At 34.8% G+C, this 17934-nt stretch overlaps 1 protein-coding gene across 5 annotated transcripts in view; it reads left to right on the forward strand.

The window, feature by feature from the left end:
- Window positions 1–17934, forward strand: part of LOC103671314 (WD repeat containing planar cell polarity effector) — a 416159-nt gene that overhangs the window by 385612 nt on the left and 12613 nt on the right. The window lies entirely within an intron of this gene.

Below are 17934 nucleotides of genomic sequence, written 5' to 3' on the forward strand. Positions count from 1 at the left end.
GGAGAAAATTCAGAAATACTCAAAATTTTAAAAACATAAACAACTACTGGGTCAAAAAAGAAATCAAAAGGGAAATAAGAAAATATCTCTAAACAAACAAAAATGAACACACAACATACCAAAACTTATGGGAGGCAGCAAAAACAGTACTAACAGGAAAGTTTATAGCCATAAACTTATTTTTTAAAAATCTCAAGCAACGTAACTTTATACCACAAGGACCTAGAAAAGAACACGCTAATCATGAAGTTAGCAGAATGAAGAAATAATAAAGATTACAGTAGAAATAGGGTAAAGGAAGACAATTTTTAAAAATCAATGAAATTAAGAATTGTTTTTTGGAAAAGATAAAGTCACCAAACCCTTACCTAGACTAAGAAATAAAGAGGGAAGACTCAGATAATAACAGAAATGAAAGAGGAGACAATACAACTGATCCCACAGACATAAAAAGGATCATAAAGGACTATTATTAACAATTACACACCAATAAGTTGAAAAACCTACAGAAAATGGAAAAAAATCCTGGAAACATATTACCCACCAAGAATGAATCTAGAAGAAATAGAAAGTCTGAACAGACCAATAACAAAAAAAACTGAAGGAGTAATTAAAAGCCTTCCAACAAAGAAAAGCCCAGGACCAGATGGATTCACAGATGAATTCTACCAAACATTAAAAGAATTAATACTAATCTTCCTCAAACTCTTCTAAAAAGTCAAAGGAGAGGGATCACTTACACTTATTCTAGGAGACCAACATCACCCCTGATACCAATACCAGACAAGACATCAGAAAACAAGAAAACTACAGGTCAGTATTTTTGGAGAACATAGTTGCAAAAATTCACAAGTAAATACTAGCAAACTCAGTTCAACAGCACATCAAAAGAACCATATATTAACCAAGTATGGTTTATCCCTGGCATGCAAAGATGGTTCAACATACAAGTATCAATGAATGTGACATACCACAGTAACATAGCAAAGCATAAAATTCACATGATCATCTCAATATACACAGGAAAAGCATTTGACAAAATACAACACCTTCTAATGATAAAAAAGAAAAAACTCTCAATAAATAAGTATATTAAAACAAACACACTTCAACATAATAAAGGCCATTTATGAAAAAGCCACAGTGAACATCAATACTCAACAGTGAAAAGCTGAAAGCATCCCATTTAACTTCTGAAACAAGGATGTCCACTCTCCCCTCTCCAACACAACATAGTACGGAAAATATGAGGCCAAACAATTAAAAACAAAAAAAATAAATAAAAGCACCCGAATTGGAAGGGAAGAAGTAAAACTGTCTGTCTGCAGATAACATATTCTTAAATGTAGAAAACCTTGAAGCCTCCACAAAAAGCAGTTAAAATACATGAATTCAGTAAAGACACAGGACACAAAATCAACATACAAAAATCAACTGTGTTTCTATATACTAACCCACCTATCAAAAGGAAATTTAAAAAACAGTTCCACTTACAATAATATCAAAAAGAATGAAATGCTTAGGTATAAATTTAACCAGGGAGGTAAAATACACTGAAAACTACAAAACACTGATGAAAGAAATTCGAAAAGAAACAAATAAATGGAAGGACATCTCATCTTCATGGACTAGAAGACTTTGTATTGTTAAAGTCCATACTTCCCAAAGCAGTTTGTACATTCAAAGAAATCTATCAAAATCCCAGCGGTGGGGTGTCTGGGTGGTTCAGTCAGTTAAGTGTCTAACTTCAGCTCAGGTCATGATCTTGGGATCCTGGGAATAAGGCCCACATCAGGCTCTTGCTCAGTGTGGAGTCCGCTGTCCCTCTCCCTCTGCCTCTCCCCCTGCTTGTGTTCAGTCTCTTTCTCAAATAAGTAAATAAAATATTTCTTAAAAATCTCAGTGGCATTTTTTACAGAAACAGAAACAGAAATAGAATAGCAAATTCATTTGGAAATACAATAGACCCCAAATAGCCAAAAGCAATATTGATCAAGAAGAATAAAGCTGGAGGTATTACATTGCCCAATTTCAAAACGTATTACAAAATGAAAACAGTATGGTACTGGCATAAAAACATATACACACTAATGAAACAGAATAGAGAGTCCAGAACTAAATCCATGGTCTTCAACAAGGATGCCATGAATATGCATGGAAAAAGACAGTCTCTTCCATAAATGCTGGTGGAAAAATTAGAAATTTACATGTAAACAAATGAAACTGGACCCTTATCTCACTCCGTATTTAAAAAATCAACTCAGGGGCACCTGGGTGGCTCAGTCAGTTAAGCATCTGCCTTCAGCTCAGGTCATGACACCAGGGTCCTGGGACTGAGCCCCACATCAGGGAAGTCTCCCTCTGCCTTCCCCCACCTAGCTCATGTTGTCTCTCTCTCTCAAATAAATAAATAAAATCTTTTTTAAAAATCAACTCAAAATGGATTAAAGACCTAAACTTAATACCTAGAACAATAAAGTCTTAAAAGAAAATTTAGGGGAAAAGCTACCAAACATTGGACTAGACAGTGGTTTCGTGGATAGACAACAAAAACATAGGCAACAAAAGCAAAAACAGACAAATTGGATTAGATCAAACTAAAAGGCTTCTTCACAGCAAAAGAAATCCTCAACAAAATAAAAAGGTAACCTACAGAATGGGAGAAAATATTTTGAGACCAAATATCAGATAAGGGGTTAATACTCAAAATTTGTAAATAATTACAACTCATGGTATACAATGGAATATTATTCAGTCTTTAAAAAGGAAATCCTGCCATTTGCTACAACATGGACTGGCCTGAAGGACAGGATGCTAGGTAAACTAAGCCAGACACAGAAAAACAAATCTTACATGATCTCACTTGTATGTAGAATCCAAAATAGTCAAACACATAGAAGAATGGTGGTTGCCAGGGGCCTGGAGAGAGGAGGAAATGGGAAAGTGTCGGTCAAAGAATACAAAATTTACGTATGCAAAATAAGTTCTGGAGATCTACTGTACAATACAGGACCTATGATAAATAATACTGTATTACATACTTCAAAATTTGCTAAGAGAGTAGATCTCACATAAATGCTCTTACCAAAAAGGGAAAAAAGGAGAAATGACAAAGGGGCTACGGGAGGAAACTTTTGGAAGTGATGGTTATGTTTATGGCAATTATAGTAATGATGGTTTCACAGGTCTCCAAACCCATTATGTTGTATACATTTAAACATCTACAGTTTTTTGTATCACTCTGCTTAATACAGTTTCCTTCATGGTATTAAAGAAATGTAATTGAAGAACTTGACTTATTTTGGGACAACCAATATTTGGTTGTGGGATTCTGTCAACTGACAGTGACGATCATTGTATTTGGCTAGAAGATCATAGCTTTATGTGTTTTCTAAACTTAATGATGCTAAGGTGTAAAGGAGCAGTGGAAGATAAGGACTGAAACCCAGGTTATGGGCCAGATTTTGGATAGGCTTTGGTGTAAGGCTAAAGAGTTTACATTTATTTCAGTAGGTATTTTTATGGCTTTTAAAGTTGTTAAGCAGAAAAAAAGAAAATAAATAAATAAATTTTAAAAATAATGAAGTTGTCAAGCAGGAGAGTGATATAATCAAAAGCATGGTATAAAAACATTAATCTGACAGCCTCATCCCAAGTTGGCTGAAATGAGAAATGACAGAAGGAAAACCTACCTATCAAGCTTATTACAATATTTTGGTAGTAGACCTGTGTGAAAATACTGATAGTAAGAACAAAAAAGGTTAATCTTAAGAGAGATGATGGTAAAAGATTTATACGACTTTAAATTCTTTTATCTGGCATTCAATAAATATTAAGTGCCTACTATGTACCAGAAACTATGTTATGCACTGGAAATAGAGGTAAAAGATGTAAGGCAAAAACTCTGGGAGAAGGCTTTGAGGCATTTTCCAAACTGACATTACAGTGACCTTAAACCATTTAGACCTTGTATTATCTGTCCATATCATCTCTATCCAACCTTATTTACTACTACACATTTTAACTGTTTCTTCATCAAGCAAGACAATGTGTATGACACTTTCTAAAATATGACACCTTGAAAATAATCAAACATTTCCTACTGACAAATTCTAATCTTTCTCTAGAGCTTCTCCAAAAGACCGCTAGTAGCATTCTGTATTATTGACTATTGAAATTGACTTGAATATTATTGACTTGAAATACTCTTATCTTTGCCTTCCTTGTTCTCTAAGCCCACTGAATCCTCTTTTGCCCTATTTAGATCTTACTCATTTCTAATAACTATTTTAGAAATAGTATTCAGGTAAGTTAAAAAGAATTTTTTAAACAACCAATTATAAATAGGTGGCTACATGACACACCAGGTCATTGTGTCTTACTATGTGTGAACTGCCACACTTAAGTACCAAAGGGTGGATGCAGTAAGAACAAATTAATGAACATGGGTTGTATTAGGGTTCTCCACGGGAACAAGAACCAACAGGGGTGTGTGTGTGTGTGTGTGTATTTAATATAAGGAATTGGTTCATGTGATTATAGAGGCTGACAAGTCCCAAGATCTGAAGTCAGCAAGCTGGAAACCCAGGAGAGCTGATGGTCTAATTTCAATCTGAAGACAAAAAGCACAAAATCCAGAGCTGATGTTTCAGTTCAAGTCCAAAGCCAGAAAAAAACCAATGTCCCAGCTCAAAGGCAGACAAGCAGAGGTTCCCTCTCATTCAAGAAAGGTCAGCCTTTGTTTTATTCAGGCATTCAGGCCTTTCTGGGGAGTGAACATTAGGAAAGATAGTCTGCTTTACTCAGTCTATCAATTTAACTTGAAAACTCATCCAAAACACCCTCATAGAAACACCCACAATAATGTTTGACAAAAAAACCGGTACCACGACAAATATCTGGGCCCAAACTGACACACAAACTTAATTGTCCATGGGTCCTGCTTAGCCAAGTTTATTTACACAGGACAAAACCATTATAAAGGTGATAAAATATAAAGGTGAGAGATGAGTTGAAAGGAGAAGATCATTCCTATATGAGGCTGCTCCTTCAAGACAGGGAGAAATAGCTGTTTTATCTAATGCATAGAAACTAACACATAGAGTCAAGGAAATGAAGAAAGAGGAATATGTTCCATGGGGCGCCTGGGTGGCACAGCGGTTAAGCGCCTGCCTTCAGCTCAGGGCGTGATCCCGGTGTTATGGGATCGAGCCCCACATCGGGCTCCTCTGCTGTGGGCCTGCTTCTTCCTCTTCCACTCCCCCTGCTTGTGTTCCCTCTCTCGCTGGCTGTCTCTATCTCTGTTGAATAAATAAATAAAATCTTTAAAAAAAAAAAAAAAGAGGAATATGTTCCAAATGAAAGAACAAGATGAAACCTCAGAAAAAGATTTTAATGAAATAAGTGATTTGCCTGATTAAAAGTTCAAAATGACAGTCATAAAGATGCTTACCAATCTTGGGAGAAAAATGCATGAACAAAGTTAAGGATTTTAACAAAGAGAAAATATAAGAAAGTGCCCAAAAGAAGTCACGGAGCTGATAAATATGATAATAGAACTGAAGAATACAATAGAAGAATTCAACAGCACACTAGATGAGTAAGAAAGGATCAGCAAACTCAAAGACAGGTCAACAGCACTCATCCGATCAGAGCAACAAAAAGAAAAAGAGAGCAGAAAAATTAAGGGGTTTATAGGAGAACATCAAGTGGACCAACGGTCATATTGTATGGGCCCCAGAATGAGAAGAGACAGAAAGAAAGGGGGAGAAAACTCACTTGAAGAGATAAAAGCTAAAAACTTCCCTACTGCAATATTACTCAGCTATCAGAAAGAACATTTGCTGCAACATGGACGGCACTGGAGGAGATAATGCTAAGTGAAATAAGTCAAGCAGAGAAAGACAATTATCATATGATTTCTCTCATCTATGGAACATAAGAACTAGGAAGATCGGTAGGGGAAGAAAGGGATAAAGAAAGGGGGGGTAATCAGAAGGGGGAATGAAGCATGAGAGACTATGGACTACAAGAAACAAACTGAGGGCTTCAGAGGGGAGGGGGGTGGGGGAATGGGATAGGCTGGTGATGGGTAGTAAGGAGGGCACGTATTGCATGGTGCACTGGATGTTATACGCAACTAATGAATCACCGAACTTTACATCAGAAACCAGGGATGTACTGCATGGTGACTAACATAATATAATAAAAGAAAACATTTAAATTAAAAAAAAAAAAAACTTCCCTACTGCAAGACACATTAGAATTAAATTGTCTAAATTTAAAGGAGAGATTTTTTTTTAATTTTTCATAATTGGTTCAGCCTCACATCAATGTAGTTTTGTTTTGTTTTTGTTTTTTTTAATTCCAGTTAGTTAACATACAGTGTTATATTGGCTTCAGGTGTACAATTGATTCAACAATTTTGTATACTACTCAGTGCTCATGAAGATAAGTGTACTATTAATCCCCTTCACCTATTTCAGCCATCCCCCCACCAACCTCCCCTCAGGTAATGATCAGTTTGTTCTCTGTAGTTAAAAGTCTGGTTTTTGGTTTGTGTCTTTTTTTGTTCTCTGTCCATTCGTTTCTTGAATTCCACATATAAGTGAAATATAGTATTTGTCTTTCTCTGACTTATTTCACTTAGCATTATACCCTTTACATCCATCCATGTTGTTGTAAATGGCAAGATTTCATCTTTTATGGCTAAGTAATATCCCATTACATACACACACACACACACACACACACACACACACACACACACACACATCTTCTTTATCCATTCATCAGTTGATGGACACTTGGGCTGTTTCCATAATTTGACTATTGTAAATAATGCTGCAATAAACATAGGGGTACATCTGCTATCTTAAATTAGTACTTTTTAAATTTTTGGGGTAAATACCCAGTAGTGGAATTACTGGATCATATGGTAGTTTTGTTTTTAGTTTTTTGAGGAAACTCCATAGTGTTTTCCACAATGGCTGCACCAGTTTGCACTCCCACCAACCGTGTACAAGGGTTCCTTTTTCTCCATATCCTCACCAACACTGTTGTTTCTTGTGTTTTTGATTTTAGCCATTCTGACAGGAGTGAGGTGATATCTCATTGTGGTTTGATTTGCATTTCCCTTAAGATGAGTGATGTTGAGCATCTTTTCATGTCTGCTGGCCATCTGGATGTCTTCTTTGGAGAAATGTCTGTTTATGTCTTCAGCCTGTTTTTTAACTGGGTTGTCTTTTGGTGTTGAGTTGTATCAGTTAGTTATGTATTTTGAATATTAACACTTTTTCAGATATGTCATTTGCAAATATCTTCTCCCATTCAGTTGGCTGTCTTTTATAGTTTGGTTGATAGTTTCCTTTGCTGTGCAGCAGCTTTTTATTTTGATGTAGTTTATTTTTGCTTTTGTTTCCCTTGCCTCAGGAGACATGTCTAGAAAGATGTTGCTATGGCCAAAGTGAGAGATTTTATGGCCTGTGCTCTCTCCTTCTAGGATTTTTATGGTTTCAGGTCTCCCATTTTGAGTTTATTTTTGTGTATGGCATAAGAAAGTGGTCCAGTTCCATTCTTTTGCAGGTTGCTGTCCAGTTTTCCCAATACTGTTTGTTGAAGAAACTGTCTTTTTACCATTGCATATCCTGCCACCTTCGTCAAAGATTAATTGACCATAAAATTGTGGGTTTATTTCTGGGTTTTCTATTCTGTTCTATTGATCTATGTGTCTGTTTTTGTGCCAGTACCATACTGTTTTGATTCCTACAGCTTTGGAGTATAACTTGAAATCTGGGATTGTGATACCTCCAGTTCTGTTTTTCTTTTTCAAGATTCCTTTGGCTATTGTGGGCTTTTGTGGTTCCATACAAATTTTGGGATCATTTATTCTAGTTCTTTGAAAAGTGCTGTTGGTATCTTGGTAGACATTGCATTAAACCTGCAGATTGCCTTGGGTAGTATGGACGTTTTAGCAATATTTGTTCTTAAGACAAGGAATATTAAAAGCAGCAAGAGAAAAACAGTTTGTTACAAACAAGTGAAAGCCCATGACAATCAAAAAAAATTTTTTTTAAGATTTTATTTATTTGACAGAGAGAGACAGCCAGCGAGAGAGGGAACACAAGCAGGGGGAGTGGGAGAGGAAGAAGCAGGCTCCCAGCAGAGGAGCCTGATGTGGGGCTCGATCCCAGAATGCCAGGATCACACCCTGAGCCGAAGGCAGACACTTAACGACTGCGCCACTCAGGCGCCCCAACAATCAAAATTTTTGAGCTGAAACTTGGCAGGCCAGAAGGGAGTGGGCACAATATACTGAAAATAGTGAAAGAAGAAAACTGCTAATAAGAATACTCTACCTAGCAAACTGTCCTCCAGATTTGGGTGGGGGATGTTGGGGGGGGCGGGGAATATGAGTTTTCCAGACAAGCAAAAGCTAAAGGAATTATTGCCCCTAGACCAGACTTACAAGAAATGTTAAAGGGACTTCCTTAAGCTGAAACATAAGGTACTATTAGTAATAGGAAAATGTATGAAAGTATAAATCTCACTGGTCAAGGTAAATACATAGTAAACTTCAAAGTAATCTTATATTGTAAAGGTGGTTGGTTAATTACTTACAAATCTAGTATGAAGGTTAAAAGACAAAAGTAGTAAAAATACCTACAACTACAATAATTTGTAAATGAATACTGAAAACTGAAAGATGTAAATTGTGACATCAAAACATAAAATGTGGGAGAGGGAGAAAAAAAGTGAGGTTTAGAATGTATCTGAACTTAAGCTATCAATTTAAGATAGACTGTTTTATATGTGTGTTAAATAATATATATGTGTTGTTTTATATAAGCCTCATGGTAATCACAAAGCAAAAGCCTATAGATACACAAAAGACAAGAGGAACCTAAGCATCACTACAGAAAATCATTGAATCACAAAGGAAGAGAGCAAGAAAAATGGAAGGGAACAATGAAATCTTAAAAACAGCCAGAAAACAATTAACAAAATGCCAATAAGTACAGACCCATCCAAACTGCTTTAAATGAAAATGAACTAAATTCTCCAATACAAAGACACATAGTGGCTGAGTGGAAAATAATAAAAGATCCATCTATATGCAGTCTACAAAAGACTCACTTCAGATGTAAAGACATGCAAAGTCAAAGTAAAGGGTGGAAAAAATATACTCTATGCAAATGAAAACCAAAAGAAAGCTGGGGTAGGTATATTCACAGCTGACAAAATACATTTTAAGACAAAGACTATAATAGAACACAAACAAGGTCATAAAATAATGATAAAAGAACCAAACAAGAGGATATAACATTCATAAATATTTATTCAAGAAGCACCTAAATACATAAAGTAAACATTAATTGACATAAAGGGAGAAACAGACATCAACTAAAAAATAGTAGAGGACTTAAATTCCCCACTTTCACCAATTAGATCATCTGAACAGAAAATCTATTAAAAAAAACATTGTACTTAAATGACATGTTGGACTAGATGGACTTAACACACACATACAGAACATTCTATCTAAACAACACCGTACAGTCTTATGGGCACATGGAACATACTCCAGGAAAAATCAAACATTAGGCCATGAAACAGTTTTAAAAATTTTAAGAGAACTGAATCATATCAAGCATTTTTTTTCTGACCACAGTGGTATGAAACTAAAAATCAATTACAAGAAGAAAAGTGGAAAATTTATAAATATGTGAAGATTGAATATTCTACTAAACAACCAAGGAGTCAAAGAAGAAACCAAAGAAAAAAGCAAAAAATATCTTGAGAAATATGAAAATGGAAATAAAACATACCAAAACTTATGGGACACAGCACAAACAGCTCTAAGAGGAAAGGTCAGAATGATAAATGCTTTCATTAAGAAACAAGATCTCAAATAATCCAACTTTTCACTTCAAGGAAATAGAAAAAGAACAAACTAAACCCAAAGTTAGTAAAAAGAAAGAAATAGCAACAGAGTAGAAATAAATGAAATAAAGACTAAAAAAAATAAATGAAATCAGAAATGAAAGAGACATTACAATGGATATCACAGAAACCTTTACAAAGGATAAGAGACTACTATAAACAATTAATGCCCAACAAATTGGAAAATCTGAAGAAACTGACAAAGCCCTAGAAACATACAGCCTTCCAAAGTGAATCATGAATATACAAAAAACTCTCAATAGACCAATAACAAGTAAGTAGATTGAATCTCTAATCAAAAATCTCCCTCAGAAGAAAAGTCCAAGACCAGATGACTTCACTGGTGAATTCTACCAACACTTAAATAAGAATACCAATTCTTCTGAAACTCTTTCAAAAAAGAGCAGAGAACATTTTCAAACTCATTTTATGAAGCCAGCATTACTGTGATACCAAAAGTAGACAATGACACCATACAAAAGAAAAGTACAGAGGCCAGTATCTCTGATGAACACAGATGCAAAAAACCTCAACAAAATATTTGCAAACTAAATTCAACAATAACACTAAACGGATCATTCACCATGATCAAGTGCCATTTATTCCAGGGATGCAAGGGATGGTTCAACATTTGTAAATCAATCACTGTGATACACATTAATAAAATGAACAAAACATATGATTATCTCTATACGGAAAAATCATCTGACAAAATTCAACATCCATTTATAAGTTTTTTAAAAATCTCAAAAAGTGGTTATAGAGGGAACATACCTCAACATAATAAAGACCATATATGACAAGCCCACAGCTAACATCCTCAATTGTGAAAGCTGAAAGCTTTTCCTCTGAGATCAGGGACAAGACAAGAATGCCCATTCTTGTCATTTTATTTCATGCAGAATTGAAAGTCATAGCCAGGGCACTTAGGCAAGAAAAATGAATGAATGAATGAATGAACGAACGAACGAACTGAAAAGAACTAAAACTGTCACTATGTGCAGATGACAGGATATAGAAAACCTAGACTCCACCAAAAAGCTGTTAGAGTAAATAAGTTTAGTAAAGTTGTAGGATACAAAATCCATATACAAAAATCTGTTGTGTTTTTATACACTAATATTGAACTATCAGGAAAAAAAATAATCTGATTTACAACTGCATCAAAAAGTATAAAATACCTAGGAATAAATTTAACCAAGGAAGTGAAAGACATGCACACTGAAAACCATAAGGCACTGATGAAAGACTGAAGGTGACACAAATGAACTGAAAGATAAACCATGATCAGATTGGAAGAATATTGTTAATATGTCCATACTACTCAAAGGAATCTACAATTTAATGCAATCCCTTTCAAAATTCTAAAGGCATTTTTCACAGAAAAAGAATAAATAATCCTAAAATTTGTATGGAAATATAAAGGAACCCAAATAGCCAAAACAGTCTTTAAAAAGAACCAAGCTGGAAGTATCACACTTCCTGATTTCAAACAGTATTACAAAGCTATAGTAATCAAAACAGTATGGTATTGGCATAAAAAACAGACACATGGATCAATGGAAAAGAATAGAGAGCCCAGAATTAAACCTAAGCATATATGGTCAATTAATTTACAACATTTGAGACAAACAGTCTCTTCAATAAACGGTGCCGAAAAAATTGTCACAGCTACATACAAAAGAATAAAACTAGACCACTATCTTACATGTGCAAAATAACCTAAAATGGATTAAAGGCCTGAACATAAAACCTGAAACTGTGAAACTCCTTAAGAAAATACAGGCAATGATGGGCCACCTGGGTGGCTCAGGTCATGATCCCAGGGTCCTGGGATCGAGCCCCATGTCAGGCTCCCTGCGTGGCAGAATCCTGCTTCTCCCTCTCCCATTCTCTCTGCTTGTGTTCCCTCTTTCGCTGTCTGTCTGTTAAATGAATAAATAAAATCTTAAAAAAAAAAAAAAGAGAGAGAAAGAAAGAAAGAAAAAAAGAAAGAAAGAAAGAAAGAAAGAAAGGAAGGAAGGAAGGAAGGAAGGAAGGAAGGAAGGAAGGAAGAAAATACAGGCAATAAGAGCCTAGACATCTACCTTGGAGACAATTTTTTGGATCTGACACTAAAAGCAAAGGGAACAAAGACAAAAATAAATAAGTGGGACTAGATCAAACTAAAAAGCTTCTGCACAGCAAAGGAAACCATCACCAAAATGAAAAGACAATCTCCTGAATGGGAGAAAATATTTGCAAATCATGTACCTAATAAGGGGTTAATATCCAAAATATATGAAGAACTCAACAACTCAATAGCAAACAAACAACCCAATTAAAAAATGGACACAGGAAAAAAAGTAGACATTTTTCTAAAGATGACATACAGATATCCAACAGATACATGAAAAGGTCCTCAACATCAGTAACCATTAAAGAAATGCAAATCAAAACCTCAGTGAGATATCACCTCACACTTGTGAGAATCATTACTAGCAAAAAGACAAGAAATAATAAGGATTGGCAAGGTTGTGGAGGAAAGGGAACCCTTGTGCACTGTTGTGAATGTACACTATAGAAAACAAGATGGAGAGTCTTCAAAAAATGAAAAATAGGACTACTGTTTGAACCAGCAATTTGACTTGTGTATTTGTCCAAAGCAAACAAAAAACTAACTTGAAAAGATACCTGCACTCCCATGTTAATTGCAACATTATTCACAATAGCCAATACACGGAAACAACCTAAGTGGCCATCAATGGTTGAAAAAATAAAACGTGGTATAAAAACACAAGAGATATTATTCAGCCATAAAAATCAAGGAAAGCCTGTCATCTGTGACAATATGGATGGACCCTGAGGTCATTATACTAAATGAAATAAGTTGGACAGAGAAAGACAGAACCGTATGATCTCACTCATGTGGAATCTTAAAAAACAAAAAACCCTCAAATCCAAACTCCTATAGTCAGAAAAGACATTAGTGTTTACCAGAAACGGGGGTGGTGGGAGAAATGGGTGAAGGTGATCAAAAAGTAGAAACTTCCATTTAGGAACACCTGGGTAGCTCAGTCAGTTAAGCATCTGCCTTCAGCTCAGGTCATGATCCCAGGGTCCTGGCATCCGTTCCCTATCAGGCTCCTTGCTCAGTGGGGAGCCTGCTTCTTCCTCTGTCTGCCGATCACCCTGCTTGTGCTCACTCTCTTATTTCTCTCTCCCAATCTCTCTGATAAATAAAATCCTTAAAATAAAAAGAAACTTCCATTTATAAATTAAGTCATAACGATATAATGTACAGAGTGATGACTATAGTCAATAATACTGTACTGTATTTCTGAAAGGTGTTAAAAGGATACATATTAAAAGTTCTCATCACAAGAAAAAAAACTGTAACTGGTATTAGATGTTAACTAGAATACTGTGGTGATCATTTCACAATATGTCAAATGATGTTGTTGTACACCTAAAACTAATATAATGTTATATACCAATTACATCAACTTTTTAAATGTATTAAAATTTTAAAAATAAAAATATCCAAATTTTTATTAAAAATACATAAAATTACCCTGTCAAATTATCTTAAAAGTTTATAATTGCTTCTACTAAGTTTTTTCTATCACAAATAATAAACAGTTAACAGGCCAATAATAAATAGTTTGCAGATCAGTTATTAGTCTTCATCCCATACTCTGAGTAATACTGGTCTAAGAATAAATGCCCCATTAAACTTAGGGAGGGAGCTCATATACTAAATCTGTGATGAAATAACAGAAACATTGGATGGGCTCAAATCAGAAAGACCTAATGGATATGCACTGTAGGGGATTTAAAGCAATGGCTAATAATCACAAGTGTTTCTGTTTTTAAAAAAGCATCACAGGGGTCAGATTAACACTGACAATTTTCTTGATCATGTACTGAAAGAAATTATCCAATAATTTAACATCTTTCCTATAAAACTAATGAGACCAGGATATAACCAGCAAGGCTTTTCGGGAAAGCAATTCTCATCCTATCAATTTAGTTTATTTCTATCATAGTCTATACAGTTAAGTTATAGATATAATCTTCATACCCCAATTTTAAAAGGCTCATGATTCCCATATTCCAAAACAAGCTAGAAAGTGCGTGTGGGTTTATGTGTGTGTGTAGAAAGCATCTTTTTTCTTCTTTTCTTTCTTTTTCTTTCTCTCTCTCTCTTTCTTTCTTTCTTATCTTAAACACCTATCACTATTGGGCCAATCTCAATAAGAATGTCAATAGTAAAGCAAAATGTCAATTGAGCATTTACAATGTGCCAGGCATTCTGCTAAGTATTTTAGGTGCTATGCTGAAGTTAGTTATCCTCCATTTAAAGAATAACTACCACTCAGTTTTTTTGAAGTTAGTTATCCTCCATTTAAAGAATAACTACCACTCAGTTTTTTTAAAGTAGAAATAAATTTTAAAATGACACAAAGGGAAAATTGATAGAAATGAATGTAAGGGTTAAAAATATAACTAATATTACCATAGTTTGAAAAAAGGCTATCCAAAGTACAGCCCATATGTCACGCATTTTTGTAGAGCCCACAACTAGAATGGTTTTTACATTTTAAATGGTTTGGAAAAAGTCAAAAGAACTTCGGAAAAAGTCAAAATTTTGTGACACATGAAAATTATATGAAATTCAATTTCAAAGTCTGCAAATAAAGTTTTACTGGAGCACAGCCATGCTCACTCTTTTTCATATTGTTTATGGCTATTTTCATGCTACAATGACAGAACTGAGTAGTGCTTTACCTGGCTGTCTGGCACACTGCCAGTTGTAGTGACATGGTTATAGGTGCACAGCATTTCAAGTGCCACACATATTGCCATACCACAACTTTTTATTTTTATTACCAGTACATACTCATCTTATCAAAATAAGGAAAGAAACTGGACTTAAAATGTCACACTTCTGAGGCACAGTAGAGTGCGGTTTTGGTTACTGAATTAAAAGCAAAGCATTGTGTTTATAATGTAATAATACTGTAGTTATGCTCAAAAGAATCCAATATACAGCAATATTACCAAAGGACTCATCATAGTATCCCCTGCCCACAGACAAGCAACAGTGAGAAAAAGTAGAAAATTTACAAAGAAGTATCTCATCATAGGAGAATTTCTTCACAAACAGAAAATAAACATGAGGTATGACCAAAGTAAGTTTCTGAGTGGCTCATTTGTTAGCCAAGCAAGGAAAGCCATTCACTGATGGTGAGTTAATTAAATCATGTTTGAAGATGAAGAAACGTGTCCACAGAAAACAAACTTAAGACTTTTGGCCATTGGGCAAGTACATTTGCTCAAAAAGTTGAGGACACTGGGAGCAACATTAATAGTTTATTTAAAAACGAGACAAAAAAAGGAAGATGATTTCAAGTGGTTTTCTGTGGTCAACAGATGTACACTGTTGAACTTTTTTTTTTTTTTTAATTTGAGGAGTCAATGCCAAGTTTGAAGCAACTGATGAATTAACCTCTATGAACAGTCTGTGTAAAACAACTTCAGGCAAGACTTTTCAAAGTTGAGAAAATGCTAATTCAGTACAACCTAAAGTAGAATCTGCTAAGACGTGCTACAACTGATTATGAGAATATATGTGGAGGGGGAAAAAGACAAATTTACAAAGCTTGTAAAAAGGTGTTAAAAAAAAAAACGTTAAGGTGTTCAAATCTATTACTTAAAACCAAATTAATTTAAAAATTTTAAATGTTTAAATATATTACTCAACCAACAGTTACCTTACAGAAAATATGTAAATGTATCATATGTTACTGAACCAAAAATGTCAAAGGTGAAATTTATTCACTCCTGTGAGTTTCACCACTTTCAGTTTTGTGAATTTTTGTCAAAAATAGAAGCTGAATATCCTGACTTTCCCTTCTATCCGAAAGTTCAAAAACTTAGCTTTGGTAAAAGCACTGAATTTTTTTTTTTTTTTTTTTTTTTTTAGCGCTATGTTGAGACTGAAAATTTTCTGAATGAGAACCACCACTGACCACTATTATCAAATTGAATGACTTTTTGAAATCAGCTTTTGTTTCAAATTTGACCATGTTTCTCAATGAACTGAACCTAAAATTACAAGGCATACAGTTACTATATGTGAAATTTTTACTGAAGTAAAGCTATTAATGTTGTTTGAATTATAAAGTAATGTCAAGGTGGGTTGTCAGGAATTTAAAAAAGAAATGAGATCTGTATTCCCACATAAATCTGAAGTAGATATATTTTCTGATCTCAGACTAAGTTCTAGTAAGGGTAAACAACTGTCCCAATTTTAGCATTTTGAGTCCCAAATCCTGGGAAACCACTCAGTCCCAGAATATCAGAACAACTGGCCTCCCTAATTCCAGCAACATTTTTCAGACCTAAATACAAATGCGAAGTAAATTTCCCTATTTCAAAATCCATCAACTGTGCAATTGAGGAGCTTCCCGGAACCAGCAATTGTAAATAATTAATCTGCAACGTAAGGGCATGCTAAAAGGCAAACATCAAGAGAAGAACTAACAGAATTCTACAAAATACGATGCTGCTCATAGACTGGTATCAGTATTTGGTAGTACATGCCTGTTTGAAAAGGCATTTTCAAAGGTGAAATATACAAAATATCAACAGAGATCAGCATTAACATTTGCAGTTGAGTTTGATAAGAGAAAACACTGGCTTTGAACCCCAATTAAGTTAAATGCTATCCCCACATTCCCATTAGATGTGTATCACACAAAATACTTAAATTTAAATTTTATCAATAAAAACTTATCGAACTTTCCTCTCTTGATATATAAGTACTTACATAATATCTTCAGTTTTGCCTCTTGGTCTGCAAAGCCTAAAATATTTACTGTCTGGCCCTTTACCTAAGGGGACCCCTCTTTGTGACTAAGACAAATATAGTTAAGAGATGGGGACTGTCAGAGTTGACGAGAAACTAAATGAAGTAATAACCACTGGCTTTTCAGAGAAAAATAAACAGCAGTGGTATATACTTAAAAGACTGTAACATACCAGAGTCAGAAGCAATCATTTCATTACATCAATCTCTTTAGATGTCCTTCTAGAATCTAGATCTTAAATCTTAACCCTTCTGCCATGGAAGTTAATTTTCCTTTACATGAAAAAATTGGCATGGATTCAAGGAAGATTGATAATGACTAACATGGTGAAACTCAGTGTCTGTTTTTAAAAGTTTTGAAAGGTTATTTAGCTCAAAAAATGTCAAGATTACAGACATAACAATTTCTATTTAAAATTACACAAAATACCCTGGGTTGTTTTTAAAGTCTAAGGAAGATTTAAAAAAAAAAAAAAAAACCAAAAACATAGTAGGTTTTTTTGTTTTTTGTCTTTAGTTTTGTTTAGTCATAAGAATAATTTATTGACTACTTGGGGAAGAGAGAATGTTGAACAAGTTTCTGAGAGAGACTTAACTTTTACATTCCTAGAGATCTTCAAGAGAATAACCACTGTAGGTTACTGTAGGATTCATACTCTTATCTACCTAAAGGCAAGAGCTATCTACTGTTTTAAAACAATTCAGATGTCCCATGAAAGTATTACAATCCAGATTTCACAGCATGATTCCGTATCATATTAGAAGTGTTATTCTGGGGCACCTGAGTGGCTCAGGTCTGAGTGGCTGAGACGCTTAATAGCGTCTGCCTTCAGCTCAGGTCATGACCCAGGGTCCTGGGATGGAGCCCCGAGCCCCTCAGGCTCCCTGCTCAACTGGAGGCCTGCTTCTCCCTTGCCCATTCCCCCTGCTTGTGTTCCCTCTCTTGCTCTCTCTCTCTGTCAAATAAATAAATAAATAAATAAATAAAATCTTCAGAAAAAAGGTGTTATACAATTTTTGAACTATATAGCTAAACAAAACTTCTCAAGTAATTCTGAGTTAATGACAGACACATAACATGTATTTTTATAGAAATATCATCATCATAAAGGCATTTCTTGGTGCTAAGACTACAGGGA

Source organism: Ursus maritimus, unplaced genomic scaffold (assembly GCF_017311325.1).
Source record: "Ursus maritimus isolate PB19 unplaced genomic scaffold, ASM1731132v1 scaffold_6, whole genome shotgun sequence".
Classification (NCBI taxonomy): domain Eukaryota; kingdom Metazoa; phylum Chordata; class Mammalia; order Carnivora; family Ursidae; genus Ursus; species Ursus maritimus.